General features: G+C 42.3%; 1 protein-coding gene across 1 annotated transcript in view; it reads left to right on the top strand.

The window, feature by feature from the left end:
• Nucleotides 1–1,607: 1,607 nt before the first annotated feature.
• LHX1 (LIM homeobox 1) overlaps nt 1,608–19,612 on the top strand; it is a 35,527-nt gene continuing 17,522 nt past the window's right edge. Inside the window, exon 1 of the mRNA XM_038376192.2 lies at nt 1,608–1,682. The gene's annotated coding sequence lies outside the window, so the exon portion shown is untranslated. The remainder of the gene's footprint in view (nt 1,683–19,612) is intronic.

Consider the following 19,612-nt stretch of genomic DNA (forward strand, 5'->3'; position numbering starts at 1 on the left):
TATTCAGAGACAGAATGGATAGCTAGTACCTCTCTTCTCTCTGTCTATCCATGCTCTGATTATAGCTCCCATCAATGTAGCATTTGACCACTTCTGTAATATCTCTGATGATCATACAGCTTACTGTGTTGACTCTCCTTGTCCTCAGGTAGGTGTTCGTGGGTGTATCTACTTTGCTGCTTAATTGTACAATTTGATTCTCAAGCTCTGTTCAGGGCCTCTGACGTACAGCCAGAGTAAAATATGGACCAGATTCTGAGCTGCTGTAAATCGGCATAGGTCTATTGAAGCCAATGATTCCCACCAGCCGGGATTCTGGGCTTGTATGCTGTCAGCTCAAGCTTCCTCTCGTTCAGACGGGCCTTGTAGGGTTAAAATGCATGACCCATCAGGATTTCCTCTTTAAAGACAGTAGCGCACGTTAAAGTCCCTAAAGTCTAGCTGACCCTATCTGGATTCCTTTTGTGTTTCTCAATTGTATATGGGCATTGCAAAGAGGAATCTAGTTGAATGTCTTCCTGGCCCCATTTCATTGCCCCTGACTATCTCAGACAGTTCATTGCTGATTCTGTGGCCATGAGGCTGATGTATCTTATCAACTTGAATTCCTATCAAATATGTGGCAGAAGAAAGGTTATATTAAGGTCACTCCTTCTTGATCACATGGTTCTGAGGATGTCACTTGGAAAACCCCTGGGGATCCCAGAATCAGTGGCATCCGTAGCCTCTAACAGCTGGGGCGAATTTTGGAGTCAAGGTGAGAATCATAGCTCGCCTAGAGGTCACTGCCCTATTAATGATTTTACAGTCCTTTGCTTTTTACAGTGAATCCCAGTCAAAATAAACAAAGTTTATGACAAATTAGGGTTTGGGGGCTGAACTGTAAACAAATGTGCCTTTGAAGAGTGACAATGAAATAAATCATGATTGCTTAATTGGCACACTTGATAATGCCATTATGATAAACAAGGGACTGTCAGGAATGCATTTGATGATGCCTATGGCATGGTTTGGGAGAAATATTTTTCATCCTCATGGGAGAGCCCAGAGTGTCTGGTGATTAGGGCAGAGGAATGAGTCAACAGAACCCCTGAGTTCTTTCCCCAGTTTTGCCACTGACTCACTATGTGAGTCGCAGGTTAATCCCTTGTCTTTATTACTCACCATCTGTAAAATGGATTTCCCTAAAAACTTGCCAGATTGTTGTGGAGCTTAATTAATTAATATTTGATGTGTGCTTAAAAGTTCCTGAACGAAAGATGACCTAAAAATGCAAACTATTATTTTTTCCGCTTGTGAAGATGCTCTGTCTGTATTGTATACAAAGTCGGTAAGCAGCTAGAGTAAAATCTCATTATACCGTGCATCCCATCACTGCTACCATTATCCCATCGAATGTATTTCTGAAGATGCTCTTGCCATGCTTCATAGAGGTCAATTAAACATTTCATAGCTCCAGTTTCTATAAGTCCTGATTCAAAGACCTTTGACTTCTATAGACTCTTATGATAGAGTAGTGCAATGTATAAAAAAGTTATATCACTTTCTTTACGGAGTTCATCTGGTCCACACAGGTCTACATAGCTCTTTTCCATTTCTAATTGTATGAGGAGTTTGGGAATGGGATTTTCAAAAGCACTTAGCCAGTGGGAGTTTTCACACCAACTTCAGAGGGAGCAAAGGTAGGCCAACACTGAGCCGTAAATTCCGTAAATTCTATCCATATTTTCATGGTCATGCCTATGGTGCAGTGCCCTAAAAAAAGAAAAGTCCAGCCCAAGCCGTGTCCATCAGCCAACAATACACTGGGCCGTAAAGAATACAAGATCTGTGTTTTATACATAGTTGTGAAACTGCCATGGTATTAAGGCTCCCAAGAGGAATGGCAATCAAGTCTCAGCAGAAAAAAACTGCATTGAATCTTTACTCAGGTGGTTGATTCAGGAGCCCAGCCTCCTGAGTGGAGACTCATATCTGTTTAAAACTGATTACATTAATTTAACCGGAGCCTATACATTTGCCAGTGGAGGTAAACTGATATAAGCCATGTTTAAATTGACTTAAGAGTGTGCACACAGAATTGCACTGATTTAACTAAATCTGTGTAATTTAGTGCATCAGCCAGGCCTGATTGGTTTAAAGCAATCAAAATAATCCTGGTTTAAACTGAAATAAGGATTTCCAGATGGCTTTTTGCACCAGTTTAACTAAATCAATTAGAAGATCACACTTTTAATTAAACTGATACAACTTCCTCCTGTAGACAAGCCTTTGGTCTTTCCTGGTGAGGAGACATCCACATCACACAAAAAGACACCATTAGAATTGGCACTCACTGGAAGCCTTGTTGGCAATTTTAGCAAAGAACGGCCCTCAAGATAAAGAGTTAGGTACATTAGTAAGAGCAATATAGAAAGGCTTGAAGTATCTGTACCTATTCTACAGTTATTCTTTGAATAAATAGAGGATTTCCCTTTGCAGGGCTGCAATATGGCACCTTTTACTACCCCTAAATGGGAAAGAGTGGAGGGAGAAGAGGTTGGAGGGGGAGCAATATGGGATTGGATCATCCTGGCACAGAACACTCTAGCCGTGGTAGAGCAAAGCACTTGATTTCAGTGCTACTATTCTCATGCTTAATGTTTGATCACATGCTTAAGGGTTTGATCCTGCACCATTCAAATCAATGAGGGTTTTCCATTGATCAGATCAGAATGAGATCAGACTCAAGCCCTAAATGCGTTGCTGGATCAGAGCCAGAGGTTTCAGCACTATGTAGGATCCAGCCCATAAAGGAAGAGGCGATAGGGAAGAGGGAAAAAAAGGTAGAGACCAAAGAAATACAGATATGAAGTCTTACATGTTCTATTTCCTCAGATGTGCAGGTCTCTCTTGTTAGTATTAAGCAACTCATGACAACACTGTTGCTCTGCATTTTCTAAAGGAATAACTATTAGTCTGATAAATAAACCTAGAAGTGTCCTAAATTCAACAGAATGTCTCCTCTATAGAGATTTTATGATAAATGTAACTAGGTAATAGGTATGCAAAAAATTAAAACATAGAAAATTAACACTGGCATTGCACAAGGATGTTCACTATAAATGCTGGATTCTTATAGGTAAGGGGGAGAAAAAAACCCACAATCCCTTCTTAAACCCCAGTGATACAGGCTAATTTATATGCAGTTATTCACGTGTGCAGTAAATTCCAATTGTGTTTACAGATGTCTGCTTAACATTTATGGAAAAGGAACCACAGCATGTCTGAAATATCCATATAAGGGGCTTGGACTGGGCTATCTATTTTTTTAACCCAATACCAATATAATTATATTTTGCAGATTTAAAAAAAAAATCCAGCTGAGCTCTCTGATAGAAGGTTTAAGATTCAGTGTATTTGTTTTGGTTATATGACCATATTGTAAACATTTTAAGACTCTACCATCTTTTAAAATGGTGTTATATTCCACTAGTAAGGTTAGTCAGTTTTACAAAAACCAAATAAGTAAATTTAAAAAATATGTAGGTCTCCAAACGGCTTGTTCACTCTTCATCTGGAAATTTCTCATGCCGGAAAATATTGCCTGGTTGTTCTCCTTTGAACACCTCTCTGTTATGTATCTGACAAGTGTGTAACACTCTCACCCCTAGGGACACTGGCATTTTGTTCACAAATATGTGAAAAAAAACATAGAACTGTTGTTGTTTTAAATCTTTTTTTCCCTAGTGGTGCATGTTCACTGAATTATTGTCCATTTTGCACATTTCATTACAGATTTGTGGAATGTGTTGTTATGCTGTTTGTGATGATGATGACAATAATACCTGTATATAATTATTTGTATTACCCATCAGCCCTTGTTGAGATCAAAGCCCCGCTACACTAGGTGCTGTACATATATGTAGTGAGAAATGTCCCCACCCCAAAGATTTTACAATCTAAACAGACAAGAGTGTGAGAGAAACAGAAGCACAGAGAGATGAATTTTCTAACTGTGACAATAATGCATTTACACAGCACTTTTCATACCAAAATGTTCATATCCCCATTTTTGGTGGGGAAACTGAGCAACAGAGAGGCTAAGTGACTTGCGGTCACAGTGAGTCAGTGGCAAAAGAAGGAGCAGGTCCGAGTAATCCTGACACCCAGTCGCCTGCTCTAAGTGACAATTACATTCCCAAGAATGTTGCTACCTGTCTAATGAAATCTCCTGATGCACTGTACTGAATCGGTAGCACTTTGCACCCACTCTTGCACTGGTTTAAATTACTGTATGAGGCACGGGGCAATGGAGAGTCTGGCCCTGAAAGTGAAGGTTTGTTTCTTGCTATTCCTCTGTCTGAGGATAGTGAAACTGCCCATTCTCTCTTCATCTGAAACACCTATATTTTGCTACAGCGCATGCTCATGGCATCACAGTAAGCAACTAACTGGAGTCTGAAGACTCTGTCAATCAATGGGACAGGGACAGTCGGCATCCACTCAACATCCCAAACATTTACAAGGCATAGCCATGAAGAATGAGCTAAAATCACTTATTAAAGGAATTTTTTTTAAGGCAAAGTTGCTTATTTGTGTGTATCCACCTCACTTTTCCATTGGACACTGCTGGCTCATCTCACACACAGCATCCCCCACAGCAATAGTATGTGTATTTGGTAATTACTTAACACACCATGTTAGCATGCAGGAACTGTGTAGCAACTTCAGCAAGTAACTGAACTGCAAATCACCACTGCCATTGTTCAGTGACCCATCAGGCATTTTAAACACTGTCTCAGTACTTCTCAGAGCAGAGTTAGTCCATTTTGCCATTGTTTAATCAGAAGCTATGAGAAGCCTGCTTTTTCTTTTGCTAAATAACTATAGATCTGTAATATTAAAGCTGGCGAGCTCAGGTGTGTGAATTTAAACTATACGTGTATTTGGAAATGGAATATTTTTTTCTCCTCCTTCTGAAGCGCTAACCCAGTTAGAATATTAATCTGGGATTGTAAAAGCTACTGTATGAAATCACTTCTCCAGAACACACACAGCCCTAAACCATTCTTCAAATATTGAAGCAATCCTACCACACCAGAGGACTTTGTTTTGTGTATTTGCTCGTCCAGCCTACAGACTGAGGCGGGAACTGAACCTTTCCATGTGTTTCCTTGTGGAGACAACATAATCTCCAGCAGGTATGCACAAAAGATTTGGTTTGAATTAACACCTTATTGATTTTATGTAAAGTCATATGAGGGCTCAACTGTGAGCAGAGATTATGCCCACTGCACTTAAAGCGTACGCAGGAGTCATATCAGAACAGCAGACCCGGCTATGCTATCGCGCCGTATTTTGTAACATTTTCTCAAGGTGTTCAGACACCAGAGTGTTGAATGTGGTTGTCATAAATATAAAGGGAAGGGTAAACACCTTTAAAATCCCTCCTGGCCAGAGGAAAAACGCTTTCACCAGTAAAGGGTTAAGAAGCTAGGATAACCTCGCTGGCACCTGACCACAATGACCAATGGGGAGACAAGAGACTTTCAAAGCTGGAGAGGGGGGAGAAACAAAGGTTCTCTCTGTCTGTGTTGCCTTTGCTAGGACCAGAGCAGGAATGCAGGTCAGAACTCCTGTAAAGGGTTAATAAGCAATCTTGTTAGATTCTGTTTTGTTTAAATGACTGATAAAATAAGCTGTGCTGAATGGAATGTATATTCCTGCTTTTGTGTCTTTTTGTAACTTAAGGTTTTGTCTAGAGGGATTCTCTGTGTTTTGAATCTGATTACCCTGTAAGGTATTTACCATCCTGATTTTACAGAGGTGATTCTTTTACTTTTTCTTCAATTAAAATTCTTCTTTTAAGAACCTGATTGCTTTTTCATTATTCTTAAGATCCAAGGGTTTGGGTCTGTGTTCACCTATGGAGATTGGTGAGGATTTTTATCAAGCCTTTCCCAGGAAAGGGGGTGTAGGGCTTGGAAGGATTTTGGGGGGAAAGACGTTTCCAAGCGGGCTCTTTCCTTGTTATACATTTATTAGACGCTTGGTGGTGGCAGCAATAAAGTCCCGGGGCAAAAGGTAAAATAGTTTGTACCTTGGGGAAGTTTTAAAATAAGCTAGTAAAAATAAGCTTAGGGGGGGTTTCATGCAGGTCCCCACATCTGTACCCTAGAGTTCAGAGTGGAGAAAGAACCTTGACAGTGGTAAAAGGGTTTAATATCAAACCCACTGAAGTCAATGTAAAATACTCTCATTGATGGGCTTTGTATGAGGCGCTATATGCATTGGTAGAAGTTATAACTGGCTGCAGGCCATAGATACAACATTTGGGCTGGATTCGTATCAGTTTGGGCAGGTGGATTTGGATTCAAGACCTTGGTTTAGTCCATAACAGGAGCTAGCTGCGAAGTTCAGCTCAAAATGCCGATCGAGAACCAATCTCCACCAAAGTTTCTAGATGTTCCTTTGGGACCTGTCTCTAGTTAGAAATATGCATGAAAGGCTTGACTCTGCAAAGAGCAGTCACATTTTTGAAAAAGACTGTGTGGGGAGCAATGATCAGGCTAGAAACCAGCATGCCAGAGCCACAAGTGCCTCTAAGAAATAAGCAAAAAATGGAACTTCCTCTCTCATTAATTATAACTTGAGTTTGCGACCATTGGTGAAATATGTATGCCAGAGCTTTAACATGTTTTTTTTTATTAACACACACATAGCTAAGTAAATAAACTGCCCACAACTCTGCAATAAAGTTTAAAAATCCAGTTTTATTCATGGTTGTTTATTAATTATCATGTATTAATCTGAATTTCCTTCACTCCTCTTTCTCAAGTAACAAACATTAACTAATTAAGGAAATAAAGGTTTTATTTAATCAAAATGGAAGAAACACATGGGGAGATATTATACATTGGTAGGTATTATACTTCCTAATCAAATGCAGCACACACACCGATCTCTCTGTTAGAAAAGTGCTAACAAAAATGTAGATTGTAGTTTCATTAAAAAGAAAAGGAGTACTTGTGGCACCTTAGAGACTAACAAATTTATTAGAGCATAAGCTTTCGTGAGCTACAGCTCACTTCATCGGATGCTGTAGCTCACGAAAGCTTATGCTCTAATAAATTTGTTAGTCTCTAAGGTGCCACAAGTACTCCTTTTCTTTTTGCGAATACAGACTAACACGGCTGCTACTCTGAAACCTGTAATTTCATTGTCATCACAGAAACATACGTGTTTGGAAAACTGCTCACAAGAATTTGGTTTTGCTTCTAAAAAGAACGCCCATTTTTAACAAGGTTTAATGAAAGTCCTACTAGTATGAACTAATGGTACAGAGAGCTGTTCGAGGCTACGTTGGTCTCATATTTCATGCCTCCTACATTGTGTAGTTCTTGTCTAGATCCTTCAGCAGCTTCTCTCCAGTCATCTTCACCTGCAGATACAGAGATATAATGAGGATATACAATGGGCTAGCTAATAAGAGGCATCGGTACTTTGTAACTTGTGAATGGTTGTCTCAATGACAAGTTATGAAAGGTCATCAATAATGAGAGGGAAAGAAATTATGTCTCAGCTCATTAGATATTCCTTTTAGGTGACTTTGTTTGTTCATGTTTCTTTAAGTAGTTGATGTGATACATTGTAACTTGTGATGTTAACAGCCTTGTTGCCAGAAAGCCTAACCGTCATGCATTTAAAATACTTGACCGAGGAATAAGACTAGTGTATGCTGTAGTATAAACAGATAAAGTGAGGTACGGATGGTGTATTTGCCTTTTCACTCCACACTTTTGCCCCTTGTTATTTATACAGTCAGCCTTAACACATAGAACAAAAAGTTTCCAGTATACCCAGTGTCTTACCTAGAGAGAGAGGCCATTTCTATAGTGGCAGGCTTCATAGCCATAATTCACCATCTATATAGCTCCAGCAGAACAGCTGCAGCAGTGAGAAATGGAGGATAGATGGGGCGCAGGGTGCAGGATGCTAAAAAACTTCCAGTTGGGCAGCCCTATGACAATGGAAGCTGGAAGGCTGCATGTCCAGTGGATAGTGCATTGGTGTGGGAGTTAGAAAACCCTAATTCTGTTCCTGGCTCAGGTTGCTGGGTGACCTTGAGTGAATCATTTCATTCTCTGTGTCTCTTTTGGGCTCCTATACTTTGTCCATTTAGGACTAAGCTCGTTGGGGCAGGGGCTTGTGTTTGTAGCACAATGGGGCCTTGATCTCATCCGGGGCCCCTAGGCACTACTGTGATATAAATAATATTCCTGTGAAATAACCTTTGAAAAGGATACGAGTTCTGCATGTTCTTGGCTTGTCGTTTTTGGCCCTCTGTATGAGGATATCACCGCATACGAGTGAAACACAAGCAATGTACCTAGGGTATCAGAGCATAAGACTCAGCGGAGGGATTGTCTGCACGGCCTTGCAATTTGCACTATGTGGGAGTGAGTTGCAGCGTGTACTTGCATGCTGCACTGCAGCTCCCCGGTTTGGATGTTGCTGCTGCAAACTCGTTCCCATGAACATAACCCTCTTTCAAACATGACTAGGTAATACAAACCTAGGTACCTTTGCACCAGCAGTGTCAACAAGGGGCAGTTACAGTGCATGCTACAATTCACACCCCTGTAGTCCAAACTGTCGGTCCGTCTAGACATAGCCTAAGTGAGGGATTTTGAGGATATCATAGACAGCTGCAGCTACCCTCTCATAGGTCAAACTCTGCCCTCAATTCCACCTGTAAAAACCAACTAAAACCAGGGGAATTATACAGGTGAGACTGGGACAGAGTTTGACCCAATGTTTTTTGTCTTACCTGGCTAGTGTCTCTTCTCTGTGTACCTATAGTGATGTTTTATAGTTGTATATGCAATTTTTCATCTCTTATTTTACATGTAGCATGCGGGTCCATTTTCTACATGCATAGTCAAGTCGATAAGATAACTTCAATGAGGTATAATATGCACTGTATAATAAAATGCAAGGAATCAAGTTATAATAATATGCATGTCTATTAAAATGTTTGGTTAACCATCTCTGGCCAGTTTTGCCACTCCATTACTCCAGTTTTAGGCCATTGTAGTCTTTGTGAGTACAACTGCCCATACCAGGCCCCCTCTCTATTAAATCCTTGCTCTGACTTCACCACCATGTCTTTCAGCATAGGGGGACCCGCAAGCCAGCCTCTGCCTGCATTTTCATAGAAGCCAGAATCAGGGATGTGAAAACTTCCACACTGCACTGCCCTTCTGCCTGCAGGTTTCCTGCCATATGCCCATCTGCATCAGGCAGACAGAATTTTGCCCTAAGCTTCTTACACTTCAATGGGTACAAACATTTGTCTGATTCAAATTGTATAAACAACAAAGTGGACTTCTGATCATGTTGTAAAGTGGGGGGGGGGAGGGAAATGTCCTGTCAAAACCCATGTGCCAAATTATAGACCTATAAAAATAGAAGCCTATAATGGAAGCACTATGTAAACTCTGATATCATATTGTATTTATAGTGTGCATAGATTACATAGGAACACCATATTAAAAAGGTATAATATATAGATGGAGAAGGATTAAATCAGCAGCCAGGAATAGAGAGCAAGGATATAAATTCATCAGTAGATTCTGATTTCATCTTAACAAACCATGAACAAAATTTGAGTTGTGTTAGATATTCCTGAAGAGGCATTAATATTGCCGTCCAGAGGGCTTGCTTTCTTTTTAAATACTAAATGGAGATGCACTAACCATTTTCAACTGATAGTCAGAATGACATTGCTGATTTACCATTGGTGTTGGTTTATTGTCATTTCATTTTACTCAGCCAGTCCTATATATTTTATTTCAATTATTTTTCTCTCCAATGCTCAAACATCCTATTTGGTGGTGATACATAAACCTGAAGCCACTACTTTGCTGATGACCTAAAAACTTTATATTAGAAACACTCTTCTCCCAGCTGCTTGTGAATGGCAGAATAACATCCTGATCCTGCAAAACCCTTTCTTTATTCTCATACTCACATGAGTAGCCCTGTTGAAAGCTAATGAAACTGTTCACTTGAGTAAGCGCTGCATGATCATTCCTATTATGAACTAAATAATAGTTCATATTCTTCAACAAGCAGTGGATCAGGCCCTTATAGAACTTATCTGTAGATTTCTAAACATTTATTTAGGGTCCCCTCACCCCATGGTATGTATCTGCACAGATGGCACAGAAAGGTTAAGTGACTTGCCCAAGGTCACACAGCAAGTCAATGGCAGAGCCAAGGAGAAAGGTCCAGAGGTCCTGTTTCCTCTGCCATCACCATTAAACTTACTTCTCCCTATAAAACAAGTGTTATATAGACATTAGATAGATTAGATTGACTCACTCACTGGGAAGTTGACTGACTGTGAAATTAGTAAATTACCTAGGCCCAAAGAATTTAGAAAAACAATATAATCCTGGGGGTGCTGAAATAATTAATTTGCTAATCAGCTACACCTTGCTTTTTTAATTTGCAAATAGTACTCTGGTTTGTTGCCTATTTCAGCCACCTCAGAAAGAACAATATTTCGGGAAGCATGGCACCTTCTCTCAGAGTACAACTGTCTATGTGTATTCCGCACCACAGAATTGGCCAGTTCTTAATATATGTAGGTTATGCTGTCCAGTGCAAACAAAACTGACACTGTGATCCAACCTCACAAATGTTGCCAGGATATTTGTGAAACTAGGTTTAAAAAAAAAAAAAAAGCTTCAGAATTTTAATAATTTTCTGTTTTGTGCTGTTTGTCTCCTTGTTTCACTTTGTTGTTGCCATTTGCCTTAAATCATCTCAAATGCAGAGTTTGCCAGAAACGACAATTAATATGGAGAAGGGGGAAAGTATTACCATCTATTATTTGCCATAACATGAATTTAAACCAGGAAGTCAAATGATAAAATATGTGGTGAAGGAGGGAGGGAGAGGAGTACCCACATGAGTAATAGCCTTGGGCTTCTGAGCCTGAACTTAATGTGCTAAGTAAATCCCTGAGGTTAAAAAAGTATGAAAATTGTTGCAGCTTAGGGAGATATATTTTAACTTTGCAAAAGGTCCCTGCAAATCCACCACCAGACTTTTAGATGGATACAAATATAGAACATACACAAATACTGTTTGTTGGTGTGTGTGTGTGTATATATATATATATATGGCACTCAAAATTCTATTAACCCAGGGCGAGTTTTGGGGTTTTTTTGGATAGATGAGTAAAATACCCAGTAATGGCTTTTATTAATAAAGTAAGGGTGAATGAGTAGATATTATGCCTGAATAGGTAAATTTTCATTACTGTATCATCTGGGAGTATAGCTAATATAAGGTATGTTTATCCATATGTGTACATAAGCGGGGGGGGGGAGTGCGCACACATAAATACATACTATAAAGTTAAAAGCAAGTTAATGCTTATGTTCCTGAATAAGGGTTCAGGTTTGCAATGCCATCTCTAAGCAAAATATAAACATCTTAAAAAATTTAATTTGAAAAAGGAAAAGCTTCCCAAATTTAGTGTAAATTAACAGTAGCCACTTCATGACACTGCAAACAAGGTCTGGTTAGGGAAAAGGCTTTGCAGTCTAAACATATTTACCCAGTATGTCAGGCTATAGTTGAGTTGCACCGGTTTGAAGCCTCAGTCAGATTGTTACATTTGTGTATGTAGATTGAAAGGTAATTGATGCCTTTGTGTGGTGCATTTATGCCTGGCTCCAACTCTTTCTCTTGAAAACTCTGTCTTCCTATTGAGTTGACCATGCTGCTGAATTTATGAAGAGAGATGTTTTAGCAGAAATCCCCCTGAGTCTGCCATCAGTCCTAAATCCCCAGCCTGCTCTCCCTGGGAGACCTCATGACACCGAGCATGCCAAAACAGCTTCCTTTTGCCTATGCATTAGCAATCTATTTTACCTTTTTGACATCTCTCACACATAAAACCGTAAGAGAGAAATAAAATATCTGTCTCTGGGCGAAAATAAAGCTTTGCCTCCCTCCTGATCTATAGGATATAAAATAAAGCCATGGCTTTGATAGTGGCTTTTCCTTATGCTGGAGTTGCGTTTGCATACACGGAGACAATGAAGATGAATGAGCTGGGATTCGCTGCATCCTCGTGGGGTTTGTTTCACCCCTTTTTTTTTATGGTCTTTCTTCCCCCACCGCTCACACCCTCTTTACTTGTTTCTTTTATTTATCTTTTAGCTGCCTTTTCTTTAAAAAACAAAAAACAAAAACTTTTAATGTTCACACGCACACTGGTTTTCCTTCTAGCAATCAGGTCTCACTCTCACACTCAAACACATTCACACACACACACACAGTTGTTCTCTCTCACCCATTTGCTACAGCTGTTTGTGAACTACTGGCTTTGGTCAAGAGAAAGAAACAACCCAGGGGTAGACAAGAGTCCTGGGCACTGAGGTACAATTAAAAAGGAACCTACAAAAAAAGCTGCCCTGTCTCTCAGCAATTTCCTTTTATTCTGAAGCACTTGGGTGAACCAGTGTGTTCCTGTTCTTATTTTTTCTTCACGGGGACAAGCCGAGAAAGGCAGCTTTAGATTGCACCCTGTGCTTTCTGCAAGCCCCGTTCTGAGATGCTAAGGATTTGTCAGCCAGCAGGAATGAGCTGACAGGCGATGGACTTCTGCTCTCTCTCCCCCTCTCCTCTTTCCTTTCCTCTCCCTTGGAAGGAGGCTGATTCGGCCTGATATTTGTGTGTGTTTGTTTGCCACTCTCTGCCTTTTCCCAAGCAAGCTGCGGCCCGAGAGAGAGGAGAGAGTTCTCCCTCCAGGGCTGGCTCTTTCATGAGTCCCCCTTTTGGATGCTTTCCCTTCCTTGCCTTCAGTCAAACTCAGGCACACACTCTTTGGACTGGTAATTATTTATTAGTTCTATTTCCCCATAAACAATGCATGAGCCTGAAATGTAAGCGACACCATTTAGCGACGTGCCATGAAATCCAGGCGGGGATAATCAAGATGGGAAGGAGCAGACCAAAAAAAATCCCAGAAACTTCTCTGAGAGGCGCTTCTTCCCACCCCAGCTGCAACCGTGCTGTGGGCGGATTTTCCTGACACATCTCAACACTGTTTACCCTTCTGATCGATTCAAGTGTTTCAGAGTAAACTTGGGGCCACTAATACATCATTTAAAGATCTTTGTCCCGGCTCCTTAAAACCAACCTTGCAGGGCCCGTAGTGATGGATCTGGGCCAGGAATGGTTTGTTGTACTGGGGAGTTATACGGGCTTAATTACATCTTAACTGAAATATTAGTTTAGTGCATTAGTCATCGATATAAAAATCAGCCACATGCACCGTTTCCAAGACCCTTCCGGTGGGGAAGGTTTCTGTGCAAGAAGGTTTATGGATTAGGGCTGCCGGGGAAAGTTATCCAGTCACTGGGGATCTAGGTAACAAGCCCGAGAGTAACTACTGGACACGAGAGTAACTTTGACTTGTGAAAATATAGACTTGCGGCTTTCTAAACTGCGGTGTTGCGTAGTCTCGAGATAATACCTGGCTTTAATTTCATATCTCCCCCCATCCCCTGCAAATCTGCTGCTTCCTTGAGTGGGGCAGGGTGTGTTATGGGCAGCTCAGTGTAACCACTGGGCCGATGACAGGAAAACGAGGAGGCTTCTGCGGGTGGGAAGCTTAAGTCACGTTTTTTTTTAGAGAACTGGCATGAAACACCCACAAAGGAAAGGGAAAGACGAAAGTCAGGTTGAGGAGGATGGAAAGCAGCGTCTCGCAGCCCAGTGCCCCGGCAAGGATCCCCCCCCCCCGCAAAGTCCAGGATTATGGGTGAACTGTCGCAAATTATTCCAACGTGGTTTAGATGTTCTTTGTCTGAATTGTATTGCCTCTCCTCGGTATTACTGTTCATTTCTCCCCACCCCACGCAAAACAAACCAACAAACAAAAACCCCTTACATTTTGAAATCTAAGACTCCCCTGTTGCCTTTTGATCAGCTATCCAGCTCCGGCAAACTGTAACAGGAAACTGACAAAGCCCCTGGATACATTCATGTTAGTTCCCCAGATCCAGGTGTGTTCTCTTGCATTGTTTAGAGTTTAAAAGCGGTGGCGTGTTGGCGCATATTAAAAGGAGGGGGGGAAACATTTAATTGAATCTAATTGCTTAAATCTCTCCAAGGGGGTTCAAGCAAAGAAACCGAGGGTGAGGGTGCAGTGTAGAAGCCAATTAAGTAGGTTGTTGGCCTTTTCTTCTTGTCTCCCCTCTCCACACACTACTGCGGGGGGGGGGGGGGAAATTCGGACAATGATGCTGAGATTCAATTGGATTATTGGCTTTGGGGAGTGAAAGAACAGCTGTTCCAATGACAGGGCTACAAGAGACAGATCTATAGGATCCATCGAATTTCTTAGCTCTGGTGTGCTGCAGATTTGGAAAGTCGGGGGGAAATGGTGGGTTGAGCTGGGTGTGTAGTCAATATCTGGCCCTGGCAGATGTCTAGGGCTCCCAAAGTTTCAGGGAGGATCCCACACTACTTACAACGCTGTGAAGACAAATCCTGCTAGAACTTAATTTTGTATCTAAGAGCCAGGAGAGGTAGAACTGGAGGAGTTTGAGTTGTCACTTCCACGTCCAAGGGATATATTCACATGCCAAAAATCGTCCCCTACTTCCTTGGGTTGGGCCCACTGGACGGTTTCCTTCCCCCAAATGGCACATGAAATTCACCTATTGCACGTACTTTTGTTTAAGCAGTCTGCGTTGGGGGAAAATCAGCCCCTGGACACAAATTGCATTTGAAAGGGGCATTGAAACCTCTATCTCGGGCATTAATCGGAGACCTCTATTGCCACCGATTTCCTTTAATGTTGTAATATGATTTGTCCAGGAGTTGCCCCCTGTCTTTTTTTAAAAAAGAAAGCTGGCTAAAAGCAGAGATCAGCTGTGTCAGGAAGAGGAGTCAGACTCATTGGGTTCATTTTGTTTTTTATTTGGTTCTGCTCAGAAACGTAGCATTTAAAATTTTTCATGTTTATATACCCATTTTAATATCCACTACATTGCTGGTTATTGCAGTGATCTGAGAAGTAAATCTGATTATTGACGACGATGGGACAAACAGTAATGTACCAATGCTCTCCAGCGTTAGACACCCGTCCATTTGGCCCGTGACTTGCCCTAAGTGATCTTCCAAACTGTGTGCAGGCTGAATACAGAACAGAATAACAAAGGTGTATAGATCGCTTGGGCACCATATTTCTCAATACACCCAATCCCACCAAAACCCTGAATCTTAGAAACAAGAAATCGATTGTACTTTCAGGATGCTCTGGTTGGTCCATTGGTCTGGAAGGCATCAAAGAACTGGCTTCTTCTCCATGGGCAAGTTCAACCCATATACATTAAATATGAAAATAACAAACAAAAATGGCTTTTCTAATTGCCCGGAGACTTGATTAACATAAAGAGAAAATGAAAGAAACCAGACCTGGGGGGAGGGGGGAAAGGACGTTCAACGACAGGTTTTGCCAACAATAGTGGCTCAAAACTAAAGGCCGGGAAAGGGGAGGATAAAAGTGACTGTCAGAGCAGTATCCCTGTGATCAGCTAGTAAAATATTCCTTGGCAAATAATTGAATTGCCAGCTTGCATTAGCAAGAGGAAGAGAGCGAGGAGAGGGAACGTGTCTGCTCTATTCACTTGCAGTGGGTGAATCGTGTTCAAACCTTAAAAGGGCAGGCTGTCCTCTTTCGGAGTGAGCCCCGGAACAAAAGGCTGGAAAAGGAAAAGAAAGGAAGCTCAAGTAATCTTGGCTTGCTCGCTGTTGATTAGAAATAGTTAGCATGGGCTAGCATGACACTAGCAGACAGAGATCTAGGCGGGGTGTGGGGGGGAGAGAAGTGGGCTTTTGCTTTCTCCCCCACCCCCAGTTGCTTGGTGTCTCTCCAGCTATCAGCAGTGATTTGGTAACTGTGCCCATTCCGTGAAGGAGGAAAGCCAATTACTGGGAGGATTAACTACTGGGGGAGTGCGAGCCTCGTGTGGTGGGGTTTGTCTCGTTTCTAGGAGTGTGTCTCCAGACTGAGCCAGCAGGAGGAAAGGACCTGGTAAATGTCCCCCAGCAGTGAAAGTGCAGAAGAGATCTCCCTGGCCAGCTCCAGGCGAGCTGTTGCTGTCTTGTTGCCTTTGGTCCCAGCCCCTGGGAGGTTTTTTTTTTTTTTTTTCCCAAGTGAGAGGTGATGTAGTCGCACTCAGCTGATCAAAGCTGCGCTGGGTCCGGACTAATATTTCTCACTTTATTACGAAGTGTCACTCAGGGCCGTTGCATGCCTGAAGATCAGAACAGTCCCCCAAACAGCATAACCTAGGCAGCGATGTGGGATCACCGAGGTTAATGTCACGTGCATCCCGGGAACAATCCGTCTCCTTCTCCGGTATGCACCGCTGCAAACTTTCAACTTGAACTTTTCAACTCAGCCTTTCTTTGGCTTGGTTTAAATGTTACAAAGCAAAAAGGGGGGAAAGAGGGCAAGCAAAGCACTTAGGGCTGCGGGAGAACGGAGCCGAGCCGGAGTTCACCACTGCCCTAAGCACAGAAAGGGAACTTTTTCCCTTGATCCGTTTCCCGGGAATATTCCGCCTGCAGCCCGCTGTATATTTACAGATCAAGGCAACGTGTCCCGATTTTAAAGGAAGTTTCTTCACTGATCGAGCTTTTAAAATCCGACAGAACAGCAAAAGTATCAAACCTTGGGTGCCCCGCAAAGCTAACCTCTAACCGCGTGTTAGAATAACTCAAACTGCAAGACTCTCCAATGCCTTCTGTCTGGAGTTTTGCAATTCCTGCTGAGCACAGTTGCTAGTCTACACAAGTCTAGGCTGAGTCTATAGAGGATGGGGAGACTATAATATTTGTACAACACTAGTGCCCCATAAAGGAGAGAGATAAATCCCATTACCGAGCGCAGTGATGTAGAAAGACGGATGATAAACAGGGCGAGATTTAACTAAAAGAACCGGAAAGACACCAACAAAACGCAGGTTCAGACCCAGCCGAAAGGGAGGACCTGACTTTTTGTTTTGTCCTAAACGTAAAACAGAATTTAAATGGATGTTACCTCGTTTTTATTTCCCCCTTTAAAAACTGGGGCGACATTAAAAATAGTCACAATGAGTGAGTTTGTGTTAAAGTGTGGTGATAGTCCCCCCACGTTCCAACAATAAATACGTGATACAGGCGTGTGTGTGTTTGTGTCACATACACACACACTTCAATTTCCTTCCTATCTCATAAGCGAATTGCAATCTGTTTTTTTAATAATAAAAATGAGAATGAAAACAAAGCTTGATGAAACTGGGGGGGGGACCCTCGTCCGAGAAGTCAATGAAGATCCCCCCCAAAGTTATACTGTTCAGTGTGAAACACCCCCCTAGATTTTTAGAATATTTATTCATCTCTCACCCACAAACTCCAGTGCTGACTTTCCAGCTCATTGCTTACATCTTCCCGATAACAAGCCAGTCTCTCTCATCATCACACCAATGCTATCGAGCAGCGTGTCAATATCATCCGAGTGAATGTACCTTTCTTGCCCTCCAAAAGAACAAAGAGAGGAGGTGGGGCAGAGAACCCATCTGACAAAAGGGGGGGACACAAGTCGAGGTTCCAAGGGGGGTAAGTGGGGAGAGGGAACGAGTCAGAAAGGAACACCTTGTGTCAGCTGTTACAACTGGGGATTTGAACTCTTTGTGCAGAAACCTGTCCGGCCGTGTCTCTGCCAGCGAGAGAAGTGATGTGTCTTTCCTCCTAGACAGCCAGAGATTGGTGAGTGACATCGGTTTGGTTATTCGGTGCAAAAGGGGGGTTGCGGGGTTGGGTTGATTTGAGCGTTTTGTCCTGGTTTTATTTTTTGCTCACTGCGACGTAAATACGATGTAAATAATAGCCCTGACATTTTCGATGGATGGCTGAGGACATTCAAATCACAACCCTCCCTCTCCGAGTTAGCTGGGCACTCCAGGGAATAGGGCCGTAAATGCAGCTGGCCTGGGTCACTAAACGTCTTCCCCTGAAATGCAAGCCCGGGGCAGGAAAGGCTCCCTGGAGCCTGCTGCTGATCCCACTTCCCAGAGAAGGGATTACGGACTCCTTCAGTGTGAACGGTTCTAGGGAAAGACCTGGGAGAATCTTCCCCACTCCACTTCCCCTTTGGCACTCTACGCTTAACTGGAACAATCCCTTCCTGTGTCTTTAGCAAAGTTACCTAGATTGGGACAGGAGACGGGCTGGAATTATCCAGAAACAGGTATGGACTGTCCCTGCTCCGGATTGCAGGTTATATTCTCAAAGGGTGAATCAAACAACGCACAGGGAATGGGAAACTAAGCAACTGTTTTGTCTTTTGTCCAAGCCAAACTCCAGACCCGAAGTCTGTCTGTAGGATCTGGAGCTGTGTGAGGGTTTTTTGCTTTTTGTTTTAACTCCCATAGAGTTCCTCCCACTACATCACGTTAATGACCCGCTACAGCAAGTGGCCTGTAAAGCAGGAAGCAAACTCTGTGCCTTTTAGAATTATTTGCCCCAGCCAGAGAATGGCTTGCCAGGAAATCCTGACAATAAATCAATGTTCCTTTCAAAATGTATCTGATCAAAAGGCAGGTTTGCTTTAGCGGTTTGGCGCTGGAAGTGTGGTGCTTTCCAGACCAGTGCTCCAGTCTCCTAAAATCATTAGGGGGGAAACCGTGAAAGCAGGTTGTAATCTCTCTGTGGGCACTTCAGTAGTTCCCAGTCATGACCTGGGTCCCTCCTCTCAGAGTCCTGCATCCTGGGCAGACTCGCTTCACTGCACATTTTACAAAACTCACTCCAGATCCAGGACTGTGTTGTGAACCAGGGGGATTCGTTCCCAAAATGAAACGACGCTGACTTCCCATAGAATGACGCGGCCTTTGCAAAGCTGGTTCTTATTTAACTGCCGCGGGAGGAAACCCATCTTAATTTAACGGGAGAGAATTGTGTGCGTGTTCAATACAAAATGTCAAGTCTGAGCAAGAGTGGGTGGAAAGGGAACAAAAATGTCGTTGGTTGAAAAGCAAAACCAAACGGCACTGAAGGACCGGATTGGTGCACAAACAGCGAATAAGGATTGATGCTCCCGGGCATCTGAATGCAAATGTATTTAAGCAAATGCCAGTACATATAACATGCCAGTTGGAGTGCCAAGCATTTTATATGATCAGATGACTTTATTAATCTTCCTTGCAAACTCCGTGGGCTTCAGTTTCCACAGCGAGGCATCACAACCGACCCTCTCCTGATGTATCAGGGTAAAACCCTAATAGTTTTCGTTTAAAGAAACAGAGAATTGTTCTTGTTCTCGGTCTGATTTTGGGAGAAGGTATTTTTTTTCTCTGTCTGGTTTGGAGTAGAAGAGGCAAACTGCATCCAGGGATTATTTGTGTTAGAAGAGTCTGGGGTCTCCCCCTACATTTAAAACAAGTGGAAAGTTGTTTAAACAGGTATAGTGAATCCCACCTTAGTCAGCCTTTACGGAAAGAGGGAAAAACCCTGCCTTGGCAGAGTGTTAGATCCATTGTCTTTGGGTTCATTT

Source organism: Dermochelys coriacea, chromosome 17, assembly GCF_009764565.3.
Source record: "Dermochelys coriacea isolate rDerCor1 chromosome 17, rDerCor1.pri.v4, whole genome shotgun sequence".
NCBI classification, from domain to species: Eukaryota; Metazoa; Chordata; order Testudines; family Dermochelyidae; genus Dermochelys; species Dermochelys coriacea.